Below are 27,708 nucleotides of genomic sequence, written 5' to 3'. Positions count from 1 at the left end.
GCCGTTGTGGCCGAGCGGTTATAGGCGCTTCAGTCTGGAATCTCGCTGCTGCTACGGTCGCAGGTTCGAATCCTGCCTCGAGCGTGGATGTGTGTGATGTCCTTAGGTTAGTTAGGTTTAAGTAGTTCTAAGTCTAGGGGACTGATGACCTCAGCTGTTAAGTCCCATAGTGCTTAGAGCCATTTGAACCATTTGAGGAGGATCCCTAATGGTGTGGGCAAGGATTACGTTTGACCACTCGAACAGCTTTTCTTGTAATTGTACGGGTGAATCGATAAAGTTTAACTGGTGTCAGGTATCGTGACAAGATCTTGAGACCTCATGTGCGGTTATTGCGAGACTCTGTGGGCGTAGACTTCGTACTGATGGACGATAATGTGTGTGTGTGAACTTAACTGCTAAGGTCATCAGTCCATAAGCTTACACACTACTTAACCTAAATTATCCTAAGGACAAACACACACACCCATGCCCGAGGGAGGACTCGAACCTCCGCCGGGACCAGCCGCACAGTCCATGACTGCAGCGTCTCAGACCGTTCGGCTAATCCCGCGCGGCGATGGACGATAATGCTCGACCTCATAGAAGACGGGTTGTCGATGTTTTGTTGGATACGGAAGACACTGCACGCGCGGCGTGGCCTACTGACTCTCCCGATTTGAATCCCATAGAACATGTCTGGGATGCACTAGGGAGTCGGGTTGCATCATGTCAGCATCCACCAACCACTCTCCAAGACTTGCGAGCAAGCAGCTCTGCAGGAAGAATGGGCCTTATTGCCATAGCGTGAGACTGACGACATCATTCACAGCATGCCCCGACGTTTCTAGGCCTGTATTGCTGTCAGAGGTGGTCACACCCTATACTGACCACATTAACCAGTTGTTGGAATGTTTGTGCAAATCTATTAAGTTGGAAAAAACGAAGAACATTTTTGTCTACCGTAATCATGTTGCAGTTGTTAATGTTCTGTATTCTTTACATTGTTTCTACTATACTATCATCTGTTTGTACTGTTGTGGCAAAATAAAAGCACCATTCCAAAATTTCCGTTTGTTGTTTCAAAGTTGTACACCAGTGTATTATTAAAATTAAAATACAATAACAGGGGTGAACGAATGCACATATTTAAGCAATGCCGAAAAGTTATGACGATAACAATTGGTTTAGTTCTAACACAGCGTTGCCTATAATTTTAAACCAAAATCAAATATACCGCTAAACGCACGCAAGTCAGCGGAAGTGTGCAGTTATCGCTTAACTGGCAGATGCGTCTGAAATGGCCATAGACGTGAGGAATAACGCATTTCAGTTTATTGCCTCTAATAATTGCTTGTTGAGTCTAAAATTCTGAGGAGTGTTTAGAAGAATCATTGATTTTTTCGGAAACTGGACGGCTGGAAGTTTAACTGTGTGTGAAATCTTATGGGACTTAACTGCTAAGGTTATCAGTCCCTAAGCTTACACACTACTTAACCTAAATCATCCTAAGGACAAACACACACAACCATGCCCTAGGGAGGACTCGAAACTCCGCCGGGACCAGCCGCACAGTCCCTGACTGCAACGCCCAAGACCTCTCGGCTAATCCCGCGCGGCGAAGTTTAACTATCTGAGGTTGAAAAACCGCTATCCTTGCATCAATATGTGCGACAAATTTCTTTCTACTTTGGACTGCGTAAGTGAGAAACCAATATCTGTTTTTTTTCCTCAGCTACTCGATGTTTTAATTCCTTATTTAATACTTTCCTCTAATGAAAGGTAATTAAATAAAGTAGCCTCAATATGTAGTACTATATAGGAACACAAGTTTTACGAAGCGTGGCGAATGTACAAACTGACGTAGATATATGTTATTCGAATCTGAAATTAGTACTCAATCCGACATTCGCGTAAGTGGATGGGGAAATCCGTTGTAAAAAACTCAAACATATTGACTGTCGGAAGTTACATCTGCGTTCCGATTCCATGGAGGTATTGTGGGTCCTTGTCCGTCTCCGAAATTTAATAGACGTGGTACAAGGGACAGAACTGTCATGCATTTATATGAAGGGGAAGAACTATGAAGGCACCTCATGAACACAGCTAATGTGGCTATTGAAGTAAATGTAGCTGCTCCGATTTCTATGGCCGCCAGAAGCAGCCGGAGGAAAATTCTGCCAACCACGTGTTTCTCGAAGACTGTCCTCTAATGGCAGAATATGAAGGGCGACACTGAGCGGCGCCTGGATTTAATTATAGCTTTTTGTTTGGTACATATTCGGACTTCAATAAATATCAGTCTTCAGTATTATAGCTAATTACTAAAATAAAAATGCTTTCACTATTCACACTAACGATTTGCATTTCATTTAACAATGTGGGCTGGGAAAGTTCGACGTGCTAAAGGTTAGACCTGAAATTCATTAACGAGGAAAACATTCCAACACAGAAAGCATTGAACAGGGAGGAGTTGAGCTGGAGAGCGAAGTAGGGAGGATATGAAGCAAGGAAGGAGGAAAAGTGGGGGAGAGAGAGAGGTAGAAACAGACAGAGAGCGCGCCCGCGCGAGAGAGAGAGAGAACACTCCACGCAACTGCCTGTCTGTAACTTCCCCGGAGTAATTAATTGATTTAAGAGATAAACATCCGATCTAGATTTGTTTTTAAGCCCACGATACGACATGGACACAGAAGGAAGCAGACGATCCAAATAGCGGGGGCAAAAAAGAAAAAAAAAGGTCAGAAGCCACTGAGGAGGAGAAGAAATGCCAATGCTCCAGGGAACTCATTCCATCGCTGTCAGCGGTTTCTCGTTAACAGAATTTAATTCCTTGTTCTCAACTTTGCTCGCAATTAAATACAGCATCCGTCCAGTTGTTGCTCTAAGGGCATTAAATTCTTGCACATCAAGGCAAGCAGGCTGTGCCGCGCCAAAGTTTTCTTTTTAAACGAGATTCCTTATAACAGCTTCTTAAACTGTGGACCGCCAGGACGTGCTCCATTCAGATGTAGTAAAATCCAGTGTTTTGCCAAATTAAGGAACGCCTCTTATTTTTGACTGGCCTACACGAAAATAAGTGGGTCTCTGGTCGCTTTACACTGTAAGTACATTCATAGCTCGGGGCCATGAAAGGACAGTACCATCCGATGAAGCGGTAAGTGTGGAAGAATCGCAAAATACCCAGTGAAACAATGTAGCTAAAGAATTCTAGGTGACACATTGCGCGATGTTTATGAGAGTGAAACAGTAATTCTTGTTTCTAATTACGCTGGAAAACACGGTCCTTTACCGTCAATAGTCGAAGTACTGTATGCTCAAGTGGCAAACTGTCCTGTCTTGTTTGCTGCCGTGCATGCGTCTCAGGTTTGGAAGGATCGTGGTTCTAATCTTCCTCCAAATATCCTAATTTCTCGGGTCGTATGCATGTAAACCACTTTGGGTGATTACCAGGCTGGTTCAGGAATCGTAGTCGCGGTGGATTTCAAATCAAATGGTTCAAATGGCTCTGAGCACTATGGGACTTAACATCTATGGTCATTAGTCCCCTAGAACTTAGAACTACTTAAAGCTAACTAACCTAAGGACATCACACAACACCCAGTCATCACGTGCGGTGGATTTCCTTGGCCATCTTTGTTCAGTTCCAACATGTACCTCTTTTATAACATCAACATGACGAGACGTAAAGTCTAACTTTTGCGGTTGTTACCCTTCTGCCGTCAGGTCTGGCCGAGCGGTTCTAGGCGCTACAGTCTGGAACCTCGCGACCGCTACGGTCGCAGGTTCGATCCTTCCTCGGGCGTGGGTGTGTGCGATGTCCTTAGGTTAGTTAGCTTTGAGTAGTTCTAAGTTCTGGGGGACTAGTGACCTCAGAAGTTAAGTCCCATAGTGCTCAGAGCCATTTGAACCATTTTTTTGTTACCCTTCTGCCGTGTCAGTTCCAAGATACCACAGTCGGTATTTATAATACAGGATTGTTATACTTACTTTCGCTACTTGAGAGGGCCCCCATCAAAAACAAGCGATCGTAGGGCAACCAAACCTTATGGGAACACTTGTAAGGACATGTCGAAGAGAAATAACAAATAAATTATTGAATAAGCACATTTTACTTTCCACATGAGAGGATTCAAATTTGGTGATCTTTGTGGTTACGCAGTTTGGAACTATCGGTCAATGATTCGGGTTTCGCCATATGTATTACGGAGTTACCGAGTGACCCTCACGAACAGCGTAAGGTGGAGCTCCATCGTGCACCGCAACAGATTCCAAAGCACCTCTCTCCAGTAGAGCAGGAATCATGGTGACGAAGCACATCGCAGTAACGTGTGCCGTTCAAGCTGCATGTTATTCGTCCTTGGAGTAAAAAAAAAAAAAAAAAAGGTCCATTCACTAACTGCGTTGTGAAGCCACACCACACAGTTACGCGTTCACTATGCAGGGAAGTCCATCAACGTTTGCTAGAAGCGACGATCCCCAAATGCTATAAATGTGAGTGTTCACTGACCAAGTACGCGTTAACTATGCTTCATCTCTCCATAAACTGTTTCAAGATCTTTGCAAGAAATGTAAGAGTGAAGTATACGCGAATGTCTGCGTCACGTGGCAAAAGTTGGCGAGTAATGTGAAGTTTGTGCGAATACCATTTCACAATTGTTCGTGGCGCTTTTCAAACAGTGGACCATGGAATATTCAGCTGTTATGACATGGCTCATGCACTGCATTCAGCATTCTCAGCCATGGCAACAGTAATTTCTTCAAGAATTGGTGGCGCAATTTCCCGTCGGCCTCTCCCAGGAGCAAACCGAATCGTTGATCGATCGTTCCAAACTGCATAGCCACAAAGATCACCAGATTTGAACTGAGTCATGTGGAAATTAAAATGTTTTTTCAAGGTTTATTCCTTATTTCTCTTCTGAAAGTCCTCATAAATTTTTCCACAAAGTTTCATTGTCCTTCAATCATTCATATTTCATGGGGACCCTCTCATATTGCGAAAGTTTAATTTTAACCAACCTCTACATTCTTCTGCTGTTGAGGGGGAAGGATCATGTGTGCCATATGTAATATGTACTACAAGACAATTTTTAACCTTTATGACTGTAGAATACTGCGACTATGATGAATAAAGGTTGTCAGAAACAAATCCCACCAGTCTCCTTCTGTGAGGGTGCAGTATTTATTTTGCCATGGACGGTTTCAAGTAGCCTAGCGACTTATCATCAGATGCCACATAATTTTTTGTTATTGATTTTAGCATTATGGGGTGGTTGTGTAAAGTTATTTGCATCCGTGAGTTTCATACTGGTACACAAATCACTTAGGATAACATAGTTTATGTTTTCCCATGATGTAGATTGTACTGCACTACACAAGCTTTGTCACAGCACCAACTCCCACGTGCTTTCCAAATTTTAGACATTACGATAATGAGGAAACTCCTGAATTCCGGAATACGGTATCTTCTGGCGAGACGTAGAGGAAATGGGAGCCCACTTTTATTTTCACCAATAATCAGTCATAGATATCTGTAAAGGCGGTTAGCTGGGAAGTGTGTTCTGACGACTGTCTTTGTATTTGTTGTATAGCGAGCAACAGTGTCATAGGTGCTAACCACGCAAACCACTCGTGATGAGACGCTACAAAAGATAAATAAGGGACGTAAATCAGTCATGAACACTGAAGACGGCTGTTGCAAAGAAGCAAGGAATAACGTAACGCAAGTGACGCGACAACTCAAAATATCCAATATTCCTGTGACTTTGTAGGCTTTCCCAGCGTAATAAGTCTTGAAAGAGAAAAATTGGATGAAGAGCTGGTGAAGCTTTGTCGTCATGTGCTGACGTCCACTTATTTTTTATTTAACGGCAACACTTTTGAACGGAATGACGGAGTGGCTATGGGTAGTCCTTTGTCACCCATAGTCGCCAATTTATTTATGGAGGACTTCGAGGATACGGCACTGAGGACTTCAGCTTTGCAACCAACGTGCTTCTGGAGATATGTGGATGATACCTTTTTCGTCTGGCCACAGGGACGTGATGCTCTTAAGAGATTTTTGGGCCACTTCAACTGTCTTCATCCCCGCATTAAATTTACCATGGAGGTTGATAGTGATGGGATGCTTCCTTGGACATTATGGTTTACAAAAACCATACGGCACTTTGGGCCATAGTGTTCACCGAAAGCCGACGCACACAGATCGGTATCTGCATTCTAAGAGTTGTCATCCATCACACCAACGCATTGGCGTCCTAAGGACTATGGTACGCAGAGCATATGCCATTTCTGACGCGGACAGCTTAACCTAACAACTTGCGCGTTTGCTGGCTGTTTTTAAGAAAAATGGATACTCTGAGAAGCAGATACATCGGGATATGGAGTTTGGACCATCACCGGAGGTGTATGAGGAGGAACATAGATCGGTGGCCTTTATTCCTTATGCTGGAGGAATATCGTTTAAGATTGGAAGAATTTTAAGGAATTTTAACATTAAGAGTGTGTTCCGTCCACCTTCCAAGATTAGGGCACCACTCGGCTCTGTAAAAGATGATTTGGGGCTTAGGAAACCCGGTGTATACAAAATTTCATGTCAATGTGGGAAGGCTGACATCGGCCATTCGATCTGCATAGTTCATGACAGGTTTGTGGAACATCGCCGTCATACGACGCTACAACATCAGGAAAAGTCGGCAGTAGTAAAACACTTCTTAAATGAGGGACACGGTATGAAATTTGACGCAACTGTGATAGTTGCCAACACTTCCGGTTTTTGGAACAGTGTCTTTTTCTTTTCTTCTTTCTTCCTTTTGCTTGCGCCGTTTTTCCCGCGGATATGCTGGGTCGGCACGGTTAATCGGATGTGGCAATGTTAGTTGAAGGGGTGGTCCGATGCCCTTCCTGCCACCACGCCGTACCCCCCGGGAAGGAATTAGTGTAGCCCAACTGTCTGCGACTAGTGTAATCCATGAAATACTGCAAAAGTGTCCAGATGTCTGCGAGCCGTGTATCTGAGGCGGGACGTGGGGACCAGCCCCGTATTCACCTAGGGGGATGGGGAAAACCGCCTAAAAGCCACATCCAGGCTGGCCGGCACACCGGCCCTCGCCGTTAATTCGCCGGGCTGATTCGATCCAGGGCCGGCGCGTCTACCCGAGTAACAGGAAGCAGCGCGTTAGCGCGCTCGGCTAACCTGGGGGGTTTTGGAACAGTGTCTATATAGAAGCAATTGAAATTAGGTTGGTGGATAATTTAATTAATAGAGACAATGGGTTTTCTCTTAGCAGGACGTGGTATCCTGTACTGTCCCGCATCAGAACAGAACGATCTTCGATGCAGTCAGGCTGAGCGTTCGAAAATCGTCCCTGAGTGCGATTATCGTTGCCTCCAGTATTCTGCTAAGGGCGGCGCCACCTGCCCAGTCTTGGAGAGCAGCAACCGTGATGGGCGGCGCGTGCGCTGTGTACGGTACGAAGGCCTATATAGGACGTCGATTTGCAGTCTGGCGTCAGTTCTCAGCGGGACTCATCAGTAGAAGCAGCATCCACCTGAAGACGGCGAACAGTTGGATCGCCGAAACATCGAATCGAGTTGAGTTTAAGATCCGGCAGCAAAACCGAAGAGACTTTCAAGATCCAATATTGCTATTTTATGCCGTCACAGTCCCACAGGATCTGCACATTCCACAAAAACCTGAACATCCAAACCTCTCGTGGCCAACAAGAGTACGTCAAAAACGAGCTCGTCGTCCAGGTCCTGAAGGTCCAGTGGATGTCGACCAGCCGCTGTGTCGTCCTCTGCCAAGCGGTTGCGGTGCGGAGGCCGTGAGGTCAGCACACCGCTCTCCCATCCGTTTTGCTGCTTGTCCGACCTTGGAGCAACTACATCTCAATCAAGTAACTCCTCAGTTGGAGTCACGAGGTGGAGCGCACCCCGTAACAGTCCTAGCATTAAGTACAACTCCTTTACAATGCCGGCAATCGAATGCGGGTCCTCCGCAAGGCAGCAGTGTGCTCTGACCACTCAGCTACGGAGGCGAACAGATCACGTCAGCAGTACGCAACTTACGCCTCGGCCATGTAAAATGGACAAAGGACATTGGGCATTCGCCATATGTGAGCCGTATCTATTGCCGGATACAGGCTAAAGGGGGTTACTCATTCAAAGAAACTCAAGGGGCGCAATTAATACTTTTTACTGTTATGAACGGAGGGCTCTCCGTGGTGGCACGTGCCCGTTGTTACACTCTAAGGAGGATCTGCGACGAGGAGGAGGTAGTTTTCACTTCGGATGGAACTTTAGAGTTGAAAGTCCCGTCGACGTCGATATCATTACAGCCGGATCGCAAGATCAGATTGTTTCAAGGATGTGGAAGGAAATTCGCCGTGCCCTTTCAAAGAAACCGTCTCGACATTTCCCTGGAACGATTTAAGGAAATAACGTAAAATCAAAATCAGGATGGTCGAAGAGGATTTGGAAAAAAATTGGAAATTTGTGGTAAGGTCTTATGTGACCAAACTGATGAGATCATCGGTCCCTAAGCTTACGCACTACTTAATCTAACTTAAGGGTGGTAGGACAAATAAATTCAGAAAACTTTGTCAGCATGACCAGGAAGGATTCAGAATTCACACTCATAGCAGTGGAAGTTCGAAAACATAACGAAGTAATTTTTTTACATGTGAAATTTCATCATTTTTTTCACTTACTAATGGCAGCATTTGTTGCTATAGGTACACTTTTCTTCATAAGTAAGAGAGATGGTTCGATCAATTTTGGACAGCATACAAACCATACTTAAAGGTGTATGAAACTCTAGAATTTTCCAAATCTATTATAAACTGTGGTAAAAATTGAGGTAATTAACTACAAAATTTGTGTTTTTTCTAAACATGAAGTTTAAAATACAACAGATCATTCGTTTTTTCACAAATTAAATAAATTATAGAGTTCCATACACCTGTAAGTATGGTATGTATGCTATGCAAAATTCATCGAAGAATCTCTCTAACTTATGGAGAAAAGTGTACCTATAGCAACAAATGCAGCCATTTGTAAGTAAAAAAATGATGAAATTTCACACGTTAAAAATATTATTTTGTTATGTTTTCGAACTTCCACTGCAATGAGTGTGAACCCTGAATCCTTCCTGGTGATGCTGACAAAGTTTTATGAATTTATTTGTAAAAGTATAGGCACTGGAAATTAAAATGTCCTGTGATGCCTCTCCTGCTCCAAGTAGGCCCGTTTGACGCCCTACCCCCATTAAACTAACTTACACTAAGGACAACACACACACACACACACACACACACACACCAATACCCGAGAGAGGACTCGAAACTCCGACGGGCCGGATTTGAACTGTCGTCCTCCTGAATGCGAGTCAAGTGCTGTAACCATTGTGCTACCTCTCTCGGTGCTTACATTCAGATGATTAAGTGTGACTAACGGTCAGTCTGCAGTCTTCTAATAAGGATATACTCCATCGAGATGACCGTCTTCAATTAACACTTAAATCACGTACGCAGAATAATTCTGACACGTTCCCTGGCGCGTCCAGGCACTTGTCTTGAAGGAAATTTTATGCATAGACTTATATTCTGAACATGGCAGTGATAGATTGATTGATGCTTTCAGCAGTCTAGTTCAGCAGCAGCTGAGATCTTTGGGACAAGCAGAGCATGTATAACATGTTACTGTCACATCTGAACACACACTCGTTACATTTAGAAGCAGCTGTCAGTGGATTCCGCCACCGCTGCCACCCATTAAAAAGTGTCACAGTGAAAGACGAATGGCGAATTTAGATGAAGGTGCGGTGCAGACATTATACTGAACTTACACTAAGGACACTTACACTAAGGACAACACACACACACACACACACACACACACACACACACACACACACACACCAATACCCGAGAGAGGACTCGAAACTCCGACGGGCCGGATTTGAACTGTCGTCCTCCTGAATGCGAGTCTAAATTCACTGAGATAAGGGGAAGACTCCGGCAAGAAAAGAGCGCTCCAGACTCGTGGTTAATGTTTTTCCATAAATCATTCAGATTTGTGCTCTCTTTACACGTTTATTGGTGCAATGAACACAAGATCTTTAAAGGCGACCACTTATTCAGTCTCACTGCACGCAGAGGAAGAGACCTCGGCCATCGTTCGCAGTGACTCGTAGAAACCAGTGATTATCAGAGCTGCACGAAACGAATCGCAGAATATATATTCAACGTGCAGATCGTTTCCAAGCGTGATGCGTAAATTCGTGAAAGACAATTTAAAAATACATCTAAACCTGCATATATATATATATATATATATATATATATATATATATATATATATATATATATATATGTGTGTGTGTTTGTGTGCGCGTGCGTGCGTGTGTCTGTATGTGTATAAAATAGGGCTAATATATAGTACATTTATTCCTTTAAACAAAGGTTTTTTGACTCAATCAATATCAAAATCCTCTTTGTCTTAACGACATTATCACACGCCAAAAGTGATTTCACAGATAACTAAACACCGTGTAGTAGGTTTCCTTACCTTATTCAACACAGAGGCTTCACAACCTGTAACAGAAATATCAGTTAAATGTTAATCCAAAGGCAGAAAAACACACACACACACACACACATTACAAAATTATGTAAAGTTATACCGATAAGCAAACGTACATAAACTTAGCTTAGGAATTTGTTGCATGTTCTATTTTGAGACACAACGCAGAGATGTAAGTATGAACTTGACTCACTGTAATTAATACCGATAGGCCCAAAACCTGAGTAAATATTTCGTTACTTTGATTGTTAAAAGTCTCGCTTCCTCCTGGGCTTCTATATTCGAAACATGTCACCAAGATGAGGAAACAAATCGTATAATAGATGTTCAACATGGAAAAACAAGTGGTAACACATTATTGCTACTATTACTACTACTACTACTACTACTACTACTACTAATAATAATAATAATAATCCACGTCTTCGCCAGATCGACTGCTTTAAAGCACTGCCACCCGTGATAGTTGCAGAATAAAACGTTTTGTGGTTGTTCTTTCAGATTTCCTCACCTTCATTAGTATTAGAGAACAAATTACTACTAATGCTCATACAACTGCTTTTTAGTGCCACCAAAGTTCCGTTGTCCCCATTTCATAGAGTGAAGTTCAGAAAGCCTGGATTGTGGTACAACTTAAAGGCATCAAATGGTCAAATGACAATTAAATCAGAAGAAACATTTGTCGATGGAAATGAATGACAACGCCGTTTGAGAGGAAGGTGTTTCCTACTGCATGTAACACTGTACATCAACATAATGAACCAGACTGTCCAGAGTAAGAGAAACAAACGTATAACTAACAGCTTGATCGCTTCCATCTAAATTCACTGAGATAAGGGGAAGACTCCCGCAAGAAAAGAGCGCTCCAGACTCGTGGTTAATGTTTTTCCATAAATCATTCAGATTTGTGCTCTCTTTACACGTGGACGTGAACCGTATGTGCAGTTGACGGACTTTGAGCGAGGGCGTATAGTGGGCATGCGGGAGGCCTGGTGGACGTACCGCCGAATTGCTCAACACGTGGGGCGTGAGGTCTCCACAGTACATCGATGTTGTCGCCAGTGGTCGGCGGAAGGTGCACGTGCCCGTCGACCTGGGACCGGACCGCAGCGACGCACGGATGCACGCCAAGACCGTAGGATCCTACGCAGTGCCGTAGGGGACCGCACCGCCACTTCCCAGCAAATTAGGGACACTGTTGCTCCTGGGGTATCGGCGAGGACCATTCGCAACCGTCTCCATGAAGCTGGGCTACGGTCCCGCACACCGTTAGGCCGTCTTCCGCTCACGCCCCAACATCGTGCAGCCCGCCTCCAGTGGTGTCGCGACAGGCGTGAATGGAGGGACGAATGGAGACGTGTCGTCTTCAGCGATGAGAGTCGCTTCTGCCTTGGTGCCAATGATGGTCGTATGCGTGTTTGGCGCCGTGCAGGTGAGCGCCACAATCAGGACTGCATACGACCGAGGCACACAGGACCAACACCCGGCATCATGGTGTGGGGAGCGATCTCCTACACCGGCCGTACACCACTGGTGATCGTCGAGGGGACACTGAATAGTGCACGGTACATCCAAACCGTCATCGAACCCATCGTTCTACCATTCCTAGACCGGCAAGGGAACTTGCTGTTCCAACAGGACAATGCACGTCCGCATGTATCCCGTGCCACCCAACGTGCTCTAGAAGGTGTAAGTCAACTACCCTGGCCAGCAAGATCTCCGGATCTGTCCCCCATTGAGCATGTTTGGGACTGGATGAAGCGTCGTCTCACGCGGTCTGCACGTCCAGCACGAACGCTGGTCCAACTGAGGCGCCAGGTGGAAATGGCATGGCAAGCCGTTCCACAGGACTACATCCAGCATCTCTACGATCGTCTCCATGGGAGAATAGCAGCCTGCATTGCTGCGAAAGGTGGATATACACTGTACTAGTGCCGACATTGTGCATGCTCTGTTGCCTGTGTCTATGTGCCTGTGGTTCTGTCAGTGTGATCATGTGATGTATCTGACCCCAGGAATGTGTCAATAAAGTTTCCCCTTCCTGGGACAATGAATTCACGGTGTTCTTATTTCAATTTCCAGTAGTGTATATTTAACTCTTCATGAAACGATCGCATTCTGAATTTTAAGCGATATCGCTCTGAATAAATAAAGCCAGATATAAAGATTGACAAAATGTGTTAAATGTTCAGAAATAATGAATAAATATCAATGATTCAAAACTGTGTGTAGAATTGTGAGGGTATGAAACGGAATCATCGATCAGGGTCAGCAAATGGTTTTCTTTGGTTCCTTTGTAGGATGTGAACTAATGGTACTGTTTCGTTTGACTCACGGGAAAGTGAACACTTGAAGGTAGACACCAAGTACTCCGCAAAAGGCAACTTACAAAGTTTCTAGATGCTGCTGAATAAGCGTTTAAGGGGACCAAACAGCTATGGTATTCCGTCTCCTATTCACCCTCCAGGTCAGAAGTAGTGTACCCAGTCCGTCTGCGCACAGAACAAATTTATTCTTCGTGCAACTGTGAGGAAGCGTTCTAAGTGTTTGCGCAGGTCTCTGTGGCGGAACACGGGAATCAAGTCGGTAAGCACCTGATGCGATATGGGAAACCGTGTAAAAATCAAATTCAGGCTGGGCGGCACACCGATAGTCGGTAATTCGCCAGTAAGATTTGATCTGGAGCCGGCATTTCTTCCCGTCCCGGAAGAGGCCAGAATGGTGGTATTAACTCTTTTTGAGTCCCAACAATATTAAAAAGAATTAAAGTTTTCACAAAATTGGCTTTTATCATGTAGGCAGGAACGAATAGAAAAGGAAACTGGCAAAATGTAAATAAACAACTGTTGTGGTTTCACTTTGGAACCAATGGGACATACAGTTTTCAAGTACCCATCATTTCATGAGCTATACACTACTGGCCACTAAAATTCCTACACCAAGAAGAAATGCAGATGATAAACGGGTATTCATTGGACAAATATATTATACTAGAACTGACATGTGATTTCATTTTCACGCAATTTGGGTGCATAGATCCTGATTAATCAGTACCCAGAACAACCACCTCTGGCCGTAATAACGGCCTTGATACGCCTGGCCATTGAGTCAAACACAGCTTGGATGGCGTGTACAGGTACAGCTGCACATGTAGCTTCAACACGATACCACAGTTCATGAAGAGTAGTGATTGGCGTATTGTGACGAGCCAGTTGCTCGGCCACCATTGACCAGACGTTCTCAGTTGGTGAGAGATCTGGAGAATGTGCTGGCTAGGGCAGCAGTCGAACATTTTCTGTATCCAGAAAAGCCCGTACAGGACCTGCAACACGCGGTCTTGCGTTATCCTGCTGAAATGTAGGGTTTCGCAGGAATGGAATGAAGGGTAGAGCCACGGGTCGTAACACATCTGAAATGTAACGGCCACTGTTCAAAGTGCCGTCAATGCGAACAAGAGGTGACCGAGACGTGTAACCAATGGACCCCAAATCATCACGCAGCGTGATACGCCAGTATAGCGATGACGAATACACGCTTCCAATGTGCGTTCACCGCGATGTCGCCAAACACGGATGCGACCATCATGATGCTGTAAACAGAACCTGGATTCATCCGAAAAAAATGATGTTTTGCCATTCGTGCACCCAGGTTCGTCTTTGAGTACACCATCGCAGGCGCTCCTGTCTGTGATGCAGCGTCAAGGGTAACCGCAGCCATGGTCTCCGAGCTGATAGTCCATGATGCTGCAAACGTCGAACTGTTCGTGCAGATGATCGTTGTCTTGCCAACGTCCCCATCTGTTGACTCAGGGATCGAGACGTGGCTGCACGAACCGTTACAGCCATGCGGATAAGATGCCTGTCATCGCGACTGGTAGTGATACGAGGCCGTTGGGATCTAGCACGGCGTTCCGTATTACCCTCCTGAACCCAACGATTCCATATTCTGGTAACAGTCATTGGATCTCGACCAACGCGAGCAGCAATGTCGCGATCGCAATCGCGATAGGCTACAATCCGACCTTAATCAAAGTCGGAAACGTGATGGTACGGATTTCTCCTCCATACACGAGGCATCACAACAACGTTTCACCAGGCAACGCCGGTCAACTGCTGTTTGTTTATGAGAAATCGGTTGGAAACTTTGCTCATGTCAGCACGTTGAAGGTGTCGCCATCGGCGCCAACCTTGTGTGAATGCTCGGAAAAGCTAACCATTTGCATATCACAGCATCTTCTTCCTGTCGGTTAAATTTCGCGTCTGTAGCACTTTACCTTCGTGGTGTAGCAATTTTAATGGCCAGTAGTGTATTTGAAAGCAATTTTACATTTTTCCAAAACACAATCCGACATCACGAAACCTCCATCAATTCACAATACCTGAAACAAATTATGGTCCTAAATAACAAAAATTTTTATCAAAAGTACATAATGTTCCAGTGGTTTCATTTCAAAACCACTCATAAAGCAGTGATACCAACTCAAATTTACGTTATAATAACTTTAGATATACTTGCTTTCACTGGCTATCCTCAATAAGATCACTATGGAAAACAATGCATACTACAATCTCCTACAATCACGGAGCACAATCTCCGCGCAACTGTTGCTCTGAATGCTGAGAATGACTGCTACAATGCACTACTTTCGTAGAAGTATCTTTGTGTACCACTAGATGTGTCAGTCTTAAAACAGCATAGACGGTTTGTTGCAAAAGGCAAAGGGGCTTTAAAAATTAATAAGATGGTGGTTTCAGGCAGAAAGCAGTGATATTCAAAGGGTTAAATCAGGAATCCATGCACGCATAAACTTTATAGAAATGCATGTATGTATGTATGTATGAATGTTCCACATCTCCTCCTTATACCAATTTCAACCAAACTTTGTACAAGTATCACTTGCTGTCAGGAAAGGATTGCTGTGGGGTTAAGAATAACCCACCTACCAAAGGCTTGTTGGGTGGGGGGTAAAAGCAGTGCAGCCCACGACTGGAGAATACTCACACTTGAGTCATTCAGTATTTGAGACTGAGAGCACTTAGTGATGTGGAACAAACTTTATACATAATTTCAAACATTTAGGAAACTTTTTATCTCTGACAACCCCGCAAAATGATGAAAGGAAAAAGAAGTTTATCGCTTACTACGTTTTTGTTGTTCATCCAGGGAAATTGCGGCATGAAGAATGACGTTCTAATTCATTAGTCCTTTACTAATAACTCTATTCGCGACACATTTTGCAAACTGTACTCACGTATACCACTGAACGTACCAGCAAAATTATATCACTGTATGGTATATAGCTCAGGCGATATGACGTCATAAACACTGAGCTGCCTGAAAATGAAACTGCAGGGAAATTCGCTAGATATGCAGGTGAAATATGTGTACCAATATATGTGAAATGTGTTAAATATATGTAAACTACGAGTATATCTGACACGAGTGAAAATCTCATCCTAAGCCCCTGTATCGAATTCAACCAAATGTGGCACACACGTTAGTTACGATCTGTAAAGAAATACTGAGAGGGTAAGAACTACTAGCCTCCTATTGGGGTGAGGTTGATAACGTGGGGAGAGAAAGGGGAGGGGAATATGGACAGGCAGATAGGGGAAGGAGGAGGTGGATTCAGACAGGGGGAGGAGGAGAAGGAAGTAGAGAGGGGAAGGGGGAAATTGAAAGAGATAGTGGAGAGAAGGAAGTGTGAAGAGAAAGCAAAGAGGAGGAGATGGACAGGGAGGATGAAGGAAGAGATGGACAAAGAGAGGGGGGAGGAGGAGGTAGACAGTGGGGGAAGGAGCTGATGGAAAGAGAGAGGAAGAGATGAAAGGAGAGAGGAGGAGAAGGGGAAGGACAGAGAGAGGGGCAGGAGAGGATGGAAAAAAAATTCGGGGGGGGGGGGGGAGGGAAGAGGAGGTGTACAGAGAATGGGTGAAGGAGGGACAGACAGAGAGAGGGGGAAGGAGTAGACAGACTAATAGAAAATTTGAGTAAGCTGGGTATTCAGCTAGTCTCGCAATATAATACGTAACGGTCCCGAAGGTTCCGTGAAAAAAATATAAGATTAATTCTAACGCATACTTAGACATTTGAACATTAATCGCGCCCGCACTCCGCACGCAAATGAAACGAAAAGACGCTCTAATCTTTTAGATCTCTCTCTCTCTCTCTCTCTCTCTCTCTCTCTCTCTCTCTCTCTCTCTCTCTCCTTCCCTCCCTCTCTCTCTCCTTCTTCTATTAAAAAGCGCAAAAAATTCTTAGTAATTGGTTTTGCCCAGGATGTTTTGCAGGCAACTTGCGTCGTAGAGGAATAATACTACCACTGCGTGTATTGGTCATTCCATCTAAAGTCAAAGCAGTATATGACAATCAGTAAGTGATTGACAATTATTTGATGGATATGTTGAGAATCGTCTGCGAAATTTTGCATCATCCTTGGTCATCAACAAGTCTTCACGCATTTTGCTAGGAATTTATACTAACGGGAATTCCTTGTACCCAACTGTGACATCTGTCTAAGAGAGCTCAAGACGTTCTATATATGTAGGGTCTAACTCATAAAGATGGTAGCGGATTCTAAACAGGGCTTTCTTTTAGATACGGAACCCATTGTACGAAATTATTTTACTTATTTGGCCTTCGGATTCAAATGGCCATTTAGCCTGGTGAAATGTAAATAACTGAACTACAGTACAAAAAATATCTTGATTACATAATACAAGAAACATACAGAATCGACTTTAACATAGGTATTTTTAAATTTACTGTTGACTGACATGTACGAGGATGTGTTTGAAAGTAATGCCTCCGAATTTTTATGTGAAGACCTCTAAAGCTTTTTAAATAAAACAAACGTTGTTAACATTCTACACCTTTGTTCTTCATGTGTACATATTTTCAATACTCTGCTGGTGAAGGGTTTGGAATTGTAGCGTGTAACATGGTGATGTGTAATGTAACTACGCCGGTGCTTTAGAAACAGCGTGCCATAATCTAATTTCCAGTTCGAAGAGTTCGTACACACATGAAGCATCCTCTCCTTCAGTATTACAATGCCACACCACACACGATCGCTGCGACATCTGTAAAAATCCGACAACCTCCAAACAGTTCCGAGTTGGCCCCATCCGATTTTCATCTTCCTCCAAAACTTAAAGAATGTCTTTGCAGACTTCACTTTGACACTTCTCTGCTACAAGCAGAGATGAGGTTATGGCTCCATCAACAAACTGGTATCTTTTTGGAAGAAATGTGTTCTTCGCCAGGGCGACTATGTTGTGAAATAAATATGTAAACATGGAGAATAAAAGTGTAGAATGTTAATAACGTTTGTTTTATTTAAAAAGCATTCCGATTTTCACACAAAAAATTCGTAGGCATTACTTTTCAGTACGCCCTCGTTTATAAAATATTGAAAAATAGGTTTGGATAATTCAAAGGAAAAGACAGAGGAACAATATAACTGTTACAACTGCTGTGGTGCGACACACTCATTGTTACACAGAAAATATACACTCCTGGAAATTGAAATAAGAACACCGTGAATTCATTGTCCCAGGAAGGGGAAACTTTATTGACACATTCCTGGGGTCAGATACATCACATGATCACACTGACAGAACCACAGGCACATAGACACAGGCAACAGAGCATGCACAATGTCGGCACTAGTACAGTGTATATCCACCTTTCGCAGCAATGCAGGCTGCTATTCTCCCATGGAGACGATCGTAGAGATGCTGGATGTAGTCCTGTGGAACGGCTTGCCATGCCATTTCCACCTGGCGCCTCAGTTGGACCAGCGTTCGTGCTGGACGTGCAGACCGCGTGAGACGACGCTTCATCCAGTCCCAAACATGTTCAATGGGGGACAGATCCGGAGATCTTGCTGGCCAGGGTAGTTGACTTACACCTTCTAGAGCACGTTGGGTGGCACGGGATACATGCGGACGTGCATTGTCCTGTTGGAACAGCAAGTTCCCTTGCCGGTCTAGGAATGGTAGAACGATGGGTTCGATGACGGTTTGGATGTACCGTGCGCTATTCAGTGTCCCCTCGACGATCACCAGTGGTGTACGGCCAGTGTAGGAGATCGCTCCCCACACCATGATGCCGGGTGTTGGTCCTGTGTGCCTCGGTCGTATGCAGTCCTGATTGTGGCGCTCACCTGCACGGCGCCAAACACGCATACGACCATCATTGGCACCAAGGCAGAAGCGACTCTCATCGCTGAAGACGACACGTCTCCATTCGTCCCTCCATTCACGCCTGTCGCGACACCACTGGAGGCGGGCTGCACGATGTTGGGGCGTGAGCGGAAGACGGCCTAACGGTGTGCGGGACCGTAGCCCAGCTTCATGGAGACGGTTGCGAATGGTCCTCGCCGATACCCCAGGAGCAACAGTGTCCCTAATTTGCTGGGAAGTGGCGGTGCGGTCCCCTACGGCACTGCGTAGGATCCTACGGTCTTGGCGTGCATCCGTGCGTCGCTGCGGTCCGGTCCCAGGTCGACGGGCACGTGCACCTTCCGCCGACCACTGGCGACAACATCGATGTACTGTGGAGACCTCACGCCCCACGTGTTGAGCAATTCGGCGGTACGTCCACCCGGCCTCCCGCATGCCCACTATACGCCCTCGCTCAAAGTCCGTCAACTGCACATACGGTTCACGTCCACGCTGTCGCGGCATGCTACCAGTGTTAAAGACTGCGATGGAGCTCCGTATGCCACGGCAAACTGGCTGACACTGACGGCGGCGGTGCACAAATGCTGCGCAGCTAGCGCCATTCGACGGCCAACACCGCGGTTCCTGGTGTGTCCGCTGTGCCGTGCGTGTGATCATTGCTTGTACAGCCCTCTCGCAGTGTCCGGAGCAAGTATGGTGGGTCTGACACACCGGTGTCAATGTGTTCTTTTTTCCATTTCCAGGAGTGTATGTACACCGCAGTCACTTGATAGTTCACAATTCCAGTCCCTGCTAGATAATCATAAATTGTGGAACACACAGATAAAATAATCCTGATAATCCAGGTCCAAGCAAATCCGTCAATAATTCGTAGAATGGCAATCCAAAATGTAGTCTAATTGAAATCCAGCAAACAGGCAGGTGACACAAGTATGGTGTAAGCCATCCAGGCCGATATGAATGCTCGCTGGCGCGTCTGCTGGCCACTGGAGGAGACCACTGTTTGCAGTTCACGATCGTTTGTCAACTATAGAGCATTTTTCGTTAAAGGGAGTTTCAGACATGCATTTAATGTATGGTTCAGCTGGATGTCGTGCCCAGAAAGCCGAATACTGCTCAGGGAAAAAGTTTTGTAACATGTGTCACCCTAACTTGACAAAAATTATTGGCGTGTACAGAAACCTACGTGAAAATGGACTACTTGGAGCTCGTGAAATTTCTCGAAGATTAATTCCTTTCAGACTAGAATTTTATGAGATTATGTAGGATGGCATGAGAAAAGATTTATCAATAATCATATGCCAACTTGGCATTCGTTACAATGAACAGGTGCTAAGAGCTTACACTGATGCTGAGAGATGCAAGTTGCTTGTGGCAATAATAAATTTTTATTTCTGATAATTAGTTTTTCACCTAAAAGTACTCCACTTTGGGGCCCCTGTCATATGCATAGTTAATTTCAAATGACTTACCCCTATTGGGGAGGATCACGGTTCAAATTATCGTCCGGCCATCCAGATTTAGGCTATCACCTATTTCCCTAAATCGCTTAGGGAGAATGCCGCGATGGTTCCTTTGAAACGGCGGGCAGAGTTCCTTACCCGTTCCAAGTTGTGTTGCTTCCCTGATGGCATCCTCGTCGACGGGATGTTAAACATTAATCTCCCTTTTTTCCGATGCTACATTCTACAAAAATTGTCGATCTCATTGAGAACGACGCACTGAATTCGGTTTGCCTAGTATTGAATCTGTGTACATCAATAATCCGACATCTCATAAACAACTATTTAGGTCTATTTATTTCGTAATTTTTAGGGCGTTCATCCGGAACAGTAAAATTTCTTCTTCCGATATTTCTGCTCATAACTATATAACCATCTTCATGGTGAGTCGATGACGGAATTAAAACGATCTGACACAATAGTGTGAACAAAATAGGCGTGCGTCAGCGACAAGACAGTCGCCAACAGGAGTGTCTGTCACAGATAAAACTTTATGCTTGTAAGAATAAAACATTACAAGCGCCAAGTGAGATAGTCCATAGCCCTTAGGACCTTTTTTTCGACTTCGGCCTACTGCGGACCATGGGGAACGTTTGGTTTGCTAGTTAGTCCTTTCTGCTCCTCTCTGAATCTTAGCGTTCTTTTACTGAGGTCCTGAAATCTTAGCGTGAAATTTTACTTTGGAGACGGTTTTCACTAACGTTTGCTTTATAAATGCCCTATTATTCCCATCTGTCTCGAATTCATCCAAAACACCGAAGGGCATATGAGGTACGATCGAGTCATACATTTTGTAAGTCAACGAACAGAACTACAGTATTTCTGCCTCTTATTGCTCTTATTCTGAGGCTACTTTTCAGACAAAAAAGCCGACCCACATAGGATCTTCTTTTTCTGAAGCGTCGTCGGTATTCATCTGTTTGATGATCCGCTTGTTCTTCTAATTGGTCTAATAAGGCTTTGGAGTGTACTTTGTAAGAAATTGGTATCACGAAACTCCATAAAAGTTTCCTGCTGTCTTATCCCTCAAAATTTACGCATCTCAGCCAATATTCCATCCTTCCTAAGCGCTTTATTTTTTTTAATTCTTAGATTACTTTTTTTCACCTTCATGAGGCTTGATGGATTCGACTGTTAACTCACGCTTGATTGTCTCGTGGAAGTTTATTTTGTTTCTGGACAATAAGTTATATGAGGTGACCAAGACAAATGAGACACCCTGTAGAGCAAGTGTATACGAATTATGTGGTTGATTATTAAAATGGATGGCATATGTTGGAATGCAAGCGAGAAAGGTGATGGAATATTCTAGCCACCTTGAAAACCTCAAGAAACACAGCTATTTTTGTTTACTTCGCTGTTGTAGGGAAAATAATGGGAAGCTGCCCGACGTCTACAAAAATTGGTGTATACTTGGTCTACATCACTTATATTTATGTACCAAGAGTACAGTGATAGCACGCCAGGAAGGGAGATGATCTCAGAACGTGCTAACGGTGTAAAAATTGTAAAGACAGATTGCGAGAACAACGCGGAAGGAAAGCAAGTAGTATGTGTTGGTAGTTCGTGGTGTGAGAGGCGTAACAGCAGCAGTGAAGCAGAAGGCTATTGTGGTGACAGCGGCAGGCATGCTCGTCTCGAGCCGGCCCATCCGTGGCCAGGGGCCCATAGTTTCCCTGATGGGGAGCCACTTACTGGGCCGCACAGGAATTCGGCGTTCAGCAACTGCGGCATTCTGCGGGGGCCGGCGCCGCCCTGCTTCTTAACGCCAGATGCCTCTGCTTCCGATATACACGTTAAGCGTAAATCGGACGAGGCTTCCGTTAACGCACATTTCTCATATCGCAATCGTCTGTTCATCAACGAACGTGAAAGAACGTTGTAGTTAGTTGTAAGGTGACCATATCCTCGGAGACCTTAGATGTCACCTCACATTTCATTAGTGCACAGATGATTAAAATTTCTTATGTGTTAATGAATATACATGAACTCAGTACCCCTTTGCTGTATACAAAAATTGGGAAAAAGATCGTGTTTTTTTCCCTTTTTTTTAACTGCAAAAGAACACTGTTTGTGGGTAACCTGGTGCGCAGGACTATAATGTAACGAATATGTAGTCATATTAGAATTTTAAAACTACCATAGGCTATCATAGACAATCATAAGTAAGCGTAGACTACGGTAGTTTAGATAGTAGCATTGCTCAGTTAAGGTCGTAACCGCGTCGTCTGTACGTTACGTGTGCTGCATATGTATCAGGCGTTACTTCATTTCGATCCCTTTGTTTGCGTATGCAATCAGTGTCTCACTAGAGCCCCCTCGCAACTAGAAGCGCTGAACTGTTTAGAAACTGAGTGAGGATATATAAAGGGCCGTGTAACTTACCGAACATTTTTGTTCTACATACTCGTAGTTATCCTCATGTCTGTTACTTAAAAATAAACAGTACTTGTAGCAAAACTGAAACTGTCAATATTTAATTAAGATTTTTTCAAAACTTGATTTGTAACGTGAGACAGAAGGGTACTGTATTAAAAATAACAAAAAATAAATACAGATTTATAATATGGCACCATGAATTTCCTCAAAAATAGTTAAAATTTAAAAAATGCGAAACATAAAGCATATCAACCATCACTTCAATACTTCGTCGAGGTTATGTAGAACATGTTTCTGTTACTGCTAAACACACTTCGTACTTCTCAGTTATAACAGGAAATTATTGCCTTTGATCACTTTGAAGAACTTTCTGTTGAGTACAAAATAACAACAGTAATTATAGAGATTTTTTACGTTTATGCATCTAAACTGTACTTGCGTCAAAAGTAATTGCTTTGATTGCACAAAAAGCATAGAAGATAAGTGAGCAATTAACTTTTATTACTTATAAAATAAAGTCTATATTATGTAATGACATAAAATATGCAATAGACTAACACTGAACGCAGTGCAGTTCCAATTATGTGCAAAACAAGCAAACAAAAAACAATGAGAAGTAGTTGCCTTGCACTTTCTCGCTCACAGATTCATTTACGTTTCTTTCTCTACCAATACTACCAATAACACCGATAATCCTACCACTTACTATGTCATTTATGTACTGTACGAAATTTAGAGAACCTTAGTTTTGGTAGAGCGCAGCTCTGTCATATACATTGTAAAAACAGGAGAAAGGCCCTACTCTGCTGTAGTGTGTCTTAAATCTACGAAATTTCACCACAGTATTACATATATGTTGAATAAACAAATTCGTGCACATCATTTAGTAACCGCCGAGACAGTCCACTGTTGTGACTACGACTATGGCCTAGTGACTTCAAGTTCACTGACGATCTTGTCTTTCAATGGGAAATGTTTAAAGAGCTGCGAAGATTGTGCTTAAGCATTTAATCTTTTTCTTGGTCTACCGCTTTTTGTTTTATTGCCTGTAATATTTGGTCCACTGAAAATCCTGTTTCCAAGAAAGGTGATTCGATGATGCTTGTATAGGAAGTACCGTATTTCCACAGTAGATGAGATGCAGTAAAAGCCCGCTAAACGTGCGAATGGCTCTCTTGGCCTGGAGTGCGCGGACGGGCGACACCCTAAGCGCGGCTGCCTTTGTTGTAAGGTTGCAGCTCCTGCGCGGGTCATTGTCCGATGTGATTTATGACAGGTCGTCAACCTCGCCCCTTTGTTGTGCAGTTCATTCTTCCACTGGACCATTAGTATATTCGATCCCTGGGCCTGAGTGGCGTCCGTGGGCTGCAGCATTCTCTGCTGTTTCCACGCAGCCTCTCCCACACGTCCTCAGAATACCGTTGGAAACATCCGTGCTTACTTGACTACTGGAGGGCATATTCAGACTTAACAGTCAGAGCGAACATTTCTATCTCAAAATGTGGGTCAATAAACAGCGACAACTTGGCTATTATAATGTTCACAGCTATCATAAATTTGAGTGAAACAGTTTTTCTATATATGTTGTCACTTTATTTGAAACGAACAATTACGTCAATAAAATTGGCCAGTTTCGACTCCTTGATCATTTTCAAGCTACAGCGAAGGATCCTGCATAGTGCTTGAACAGATCGTATGTAATATCACTGCGAGGCTCGGATATTACAACATATTTCCCACACATCTGAGAGGCTACCACAGCTTTACCACTCATAATATTAGGTTGATGCATGAGTTGGTAGCGTTTTCGTTTTGTGTGTTGGTATTCCCGTTGAAATGAGTTAATTTATAGATTTTCATTTTTTATTTGTAGTTCACTGTTGGTATTTGAGTTTACATATTGTTATTTGGATATAGTGAATGGAGCTGTGGACGCTAGAAAATGGAGTGCCAAGTGGAGAAATTGGAACATTTCCGACATATTCTTCTGTTTGAGTTCAGTAGAGGGATGACAGCAGCGGAGGCAGCCAAAAACATTTGCGCCATGTATGCAGCAATGCTACTGGACAGAGCACGGCAAGAAAATGGTTGTCTCGTTTTAAGGGGGATTATTTTGACATTAGTGACCCTTCACGTTCAGGAAGACTTTTGGGATTTGATGAAGAGCGTTCAAACTCAATAATCCACAACCGAGCGAGGGCGAGCAGTGGTTAGACCACTGGTCTCGCATTCGGGAAGAACTTACCACAGATTTAAAAAAATACCATTCCGGAACTTCCTTATAAACCTCTTACAGCTTTCACAATAAACAAGCATTTTGTTGCACTCGTCTATCGATCTTAATTTTCGGGATATTTAATTCTGAAATCAGGTACTCCTTCGCTGGACACGCCGTAGATACTCTAATGGTTCCATATTTCTTGAGCCGAAGATAATTTCAGCTTGGTCCAGTCACATGACCTTACAGAGAAGCAGGCTTCTGAGATGAGGTCTTGTTAGTGACGGGGGTGGGGGAGGGGGATGTTGGACAACAAAGTGGGGTAGGAGGAGTTGTAGCGCCTGTGATATAATTTGCGTTCGTTTAATTTGCTCGGCTTTTACAGTTCACTTGACACATTGCAATGACAACGAAACTAGGCTATGTGACTGACTTTGAAAGAAACGAGATAGTAGTTTCGTCTGTTTATGTTCAAGACATATTCTGAGTCCACAGGGTTACTGTAAATACTACACGGAAATTTTACTGGAAGAAAAAACGGTCTTAAGTGCATGAAGAAATCGAACATTCTAAAAAGTAATAGCAAGTAGAACGAGGTGAACGCCACTTTCAGTAGAAAATAGTTCAAATGGTTCTGAGCACTATGGGACTTAACATCTGTGGTCATCAGTCCCCTAGAACTTAGAACTACTTAAACCTAACTAACCTAAGGACATCACACACATCCATGGCCGAGGCAGGATTCGAACCTGCGACCGTAGCAGTCGCGCACTTTCAGTAGAAATATGATTAAAATCGGCGCTGCCTACTGGCTCATAGAAAAATTACAAACAGCACGAATTAGTTTCATGAATTTGGTGAAACTATGTAACTCTCATTATGCCCAGATCAATGAATAATAAGTGTGCATATGCTTTGTTTAACTTTTTATTTCTGACGTATATCGTTTTCATCATTCCTACATCCGGTATTGCTTCCAAAACTTCTCAGTTATACATTCACATTTATTTGAGGTACAAGTATAAGTTGGAAACAAACCCTCAAACATCTCAAAATGGCAGACGCCATTTTATAATTTACCACACATCAAAGACCAGAGACTCGAAGGGCTACACCACAGCTGTACACGGCACACAGTAATCTCTATCTTGGGCATAATTTCAACACTTGCGTAATACTCTCACCAAATAGTTAACGCTCTGCAGATGAAAACTGACAAGACATTTCCATTAAAATGGCCGGCCGGAGTGGCCGAGCGGTTCTAGGCGCTACAGTTTGGAAGCGCGCGACCGCTATAGTCGCAGGTTCGAATCCTGCCTCGGGCATGGATGTGTGTGATGTCCTTAGGTTAGTTAGGTTTAAATAGTTCTAAGTTCTAGGGGACTGATGACCTGAGATGTTAAGTCCCATAGTTCTCAGAGCCATTTGAACCATTTTTTTCCATTAAAATGATAGTTCGAGAGCGTACTGAAAAGTAATGTCTCCGAATTTATTATGTGAAATCTCTTAAAGATTTTTTAATAAAACTAACGTTATTAACATTCTACATCTTGCAAATCGTGCAGGCATCCACTATTAAAGAATGCATATAGAATCATATTGGTGCAACGGACTGATGAGAACTTATGGAACGTGATGGGATGTAACCGAATACGAAACCGTCTGTCGTGGTGCTTATCGTGAAACTGGCCATCCTTTAAGGCGTAGCTGCAGATAGTGCGATAATACGTTTTATAATCACAGAAAAAACAAACATCCAGAAGATGAATTTTGCCAGTGGTTCCAGGTGATATGAAATGCAATGTCACACAATTTTCAGAAGGGATAGTTTGTTCTAAATGAGTATGACTTTTATACGCAGATCAGGAAACAAGCGAAAGTACGTTGTTTTCTCCAGCTACTGGCCGAAAGTGGTGCTCGTAACATAGTTGTAGTTCTCTTGGGATAAGTTTGTTTATCTCATCTACAAATTTTCGGGCCGTTTCCGCAGTTTACTGTGCATCGTCAAGTTGGCGCTTTGTTTGAAATTTCGTTATGTTACATCTCCCAATTCTGTAGCACTATTTGAAGATATGCAACCATCCACTACTTCTCTTGATAGCGCTGTAATCTATGTCACGCACAATTTGAGGTGCATACTGAGCTAGGTCACTATCACGCATATCCTGTAAACAGTATCGAGCATCCCTGAAACGCGCGTACACCAGTTTATGTAACAAGTGTGCTTTGCCCACTCTTGAATATCCACAGTTTTTCTTATGCACTTCACGCTCGTATTACTGCGGAATTACTCGAAATCTCTTCATAATTGTTTTTTATTTTTACTATGCTGCGGATTATCTTCCATGTACGTAATTATGCTTAGAACCCGCTCCTTGGAAAATGATTGTCCCTTACTACGTTTCACTGGAGACGAGATTTGTAGCTCACTGTCTGAAAAGGATGATGCACTTCATGTCTCGATACTAGTTTCAATATCGCTTTCACTTGCTAAGCACTTATCGTCATCATTGTACTTCTCATGTACATTGTCCGCAGAACTGAGCGTATACAACACCACACATTCCACTAACTCATCTTCCACTCATCTGCCACTTCTTTCTTACTCTGTGAAATTCCTTGCGTTCCTTTCTGAAGAAATGTCAAGTTCGGCAACTGTTGCAGATATAATGAAGTGTTTGGTTTGTTTACCGATCCGAGCGGTTCTAGGCGCTTCAGTCCGGAACCGCGCTGCTGCTACGGTCACAAGTTCGAATTCTGCCTCGGGCATGGATGTGTGTGATGTCCTTAGGTTAGTTAGGTTTAAGTAGTTCTAAGTCTAGGGGACTGATGACCTCAGATGTTAAGACCCATAGTGCTT

The 27,708-nt window shown here is 43.6% G+C and overlaps 1 protein-coding gene across 5 annotated transcripts in view; it reads right to left on the bottom strand.

Annotated features, from left to right (window-relative positions):
- The window catches only part of LOC126248622 (protein O-linked-mannose beta-1,2-N-acetylglucosaminyltransferase 1-like), a 2,277,756-nt gene that overhangs the window by 640,700 nt on the left and 1,609,348 nt on the right, over positions 1–27,708 (bottom strand). For all 5 annotated transcript variants that reach the window (XM_049949790.1, XM_049949788.1, XM_049949787.1 and 2 more), the window contains one exon: positions 10,549–10,574. The gene's annotated coding sequence lies outside the window, so the exon portion shown is untranslated. The remainder of the gene's footprint in view (positions 1–10,548; positions 10,575–27,708) is intronic.

Source organism: Schistocerca nitens, chromosome 3 (assembly GCF_023898315.1).
Source record: "Schistocerca nitens isolate TAMUIC-IGC-003100 chromosome 3, iqSchNite1.1, whole genome shotgun sequence".
In the NCBI taxonomy this organism is placed as follows: domain Eukaryota; kingdom Metazoa; phylum Arthropoda; class Insecta; order Orthoptera; family Acrididae; genus Schistocerca; species Schistocerca nitens.
Note: the sequence above shows the minus strand (reverse complement) of the source record. Positions and strands in the feature narration are given on the sequence as shown.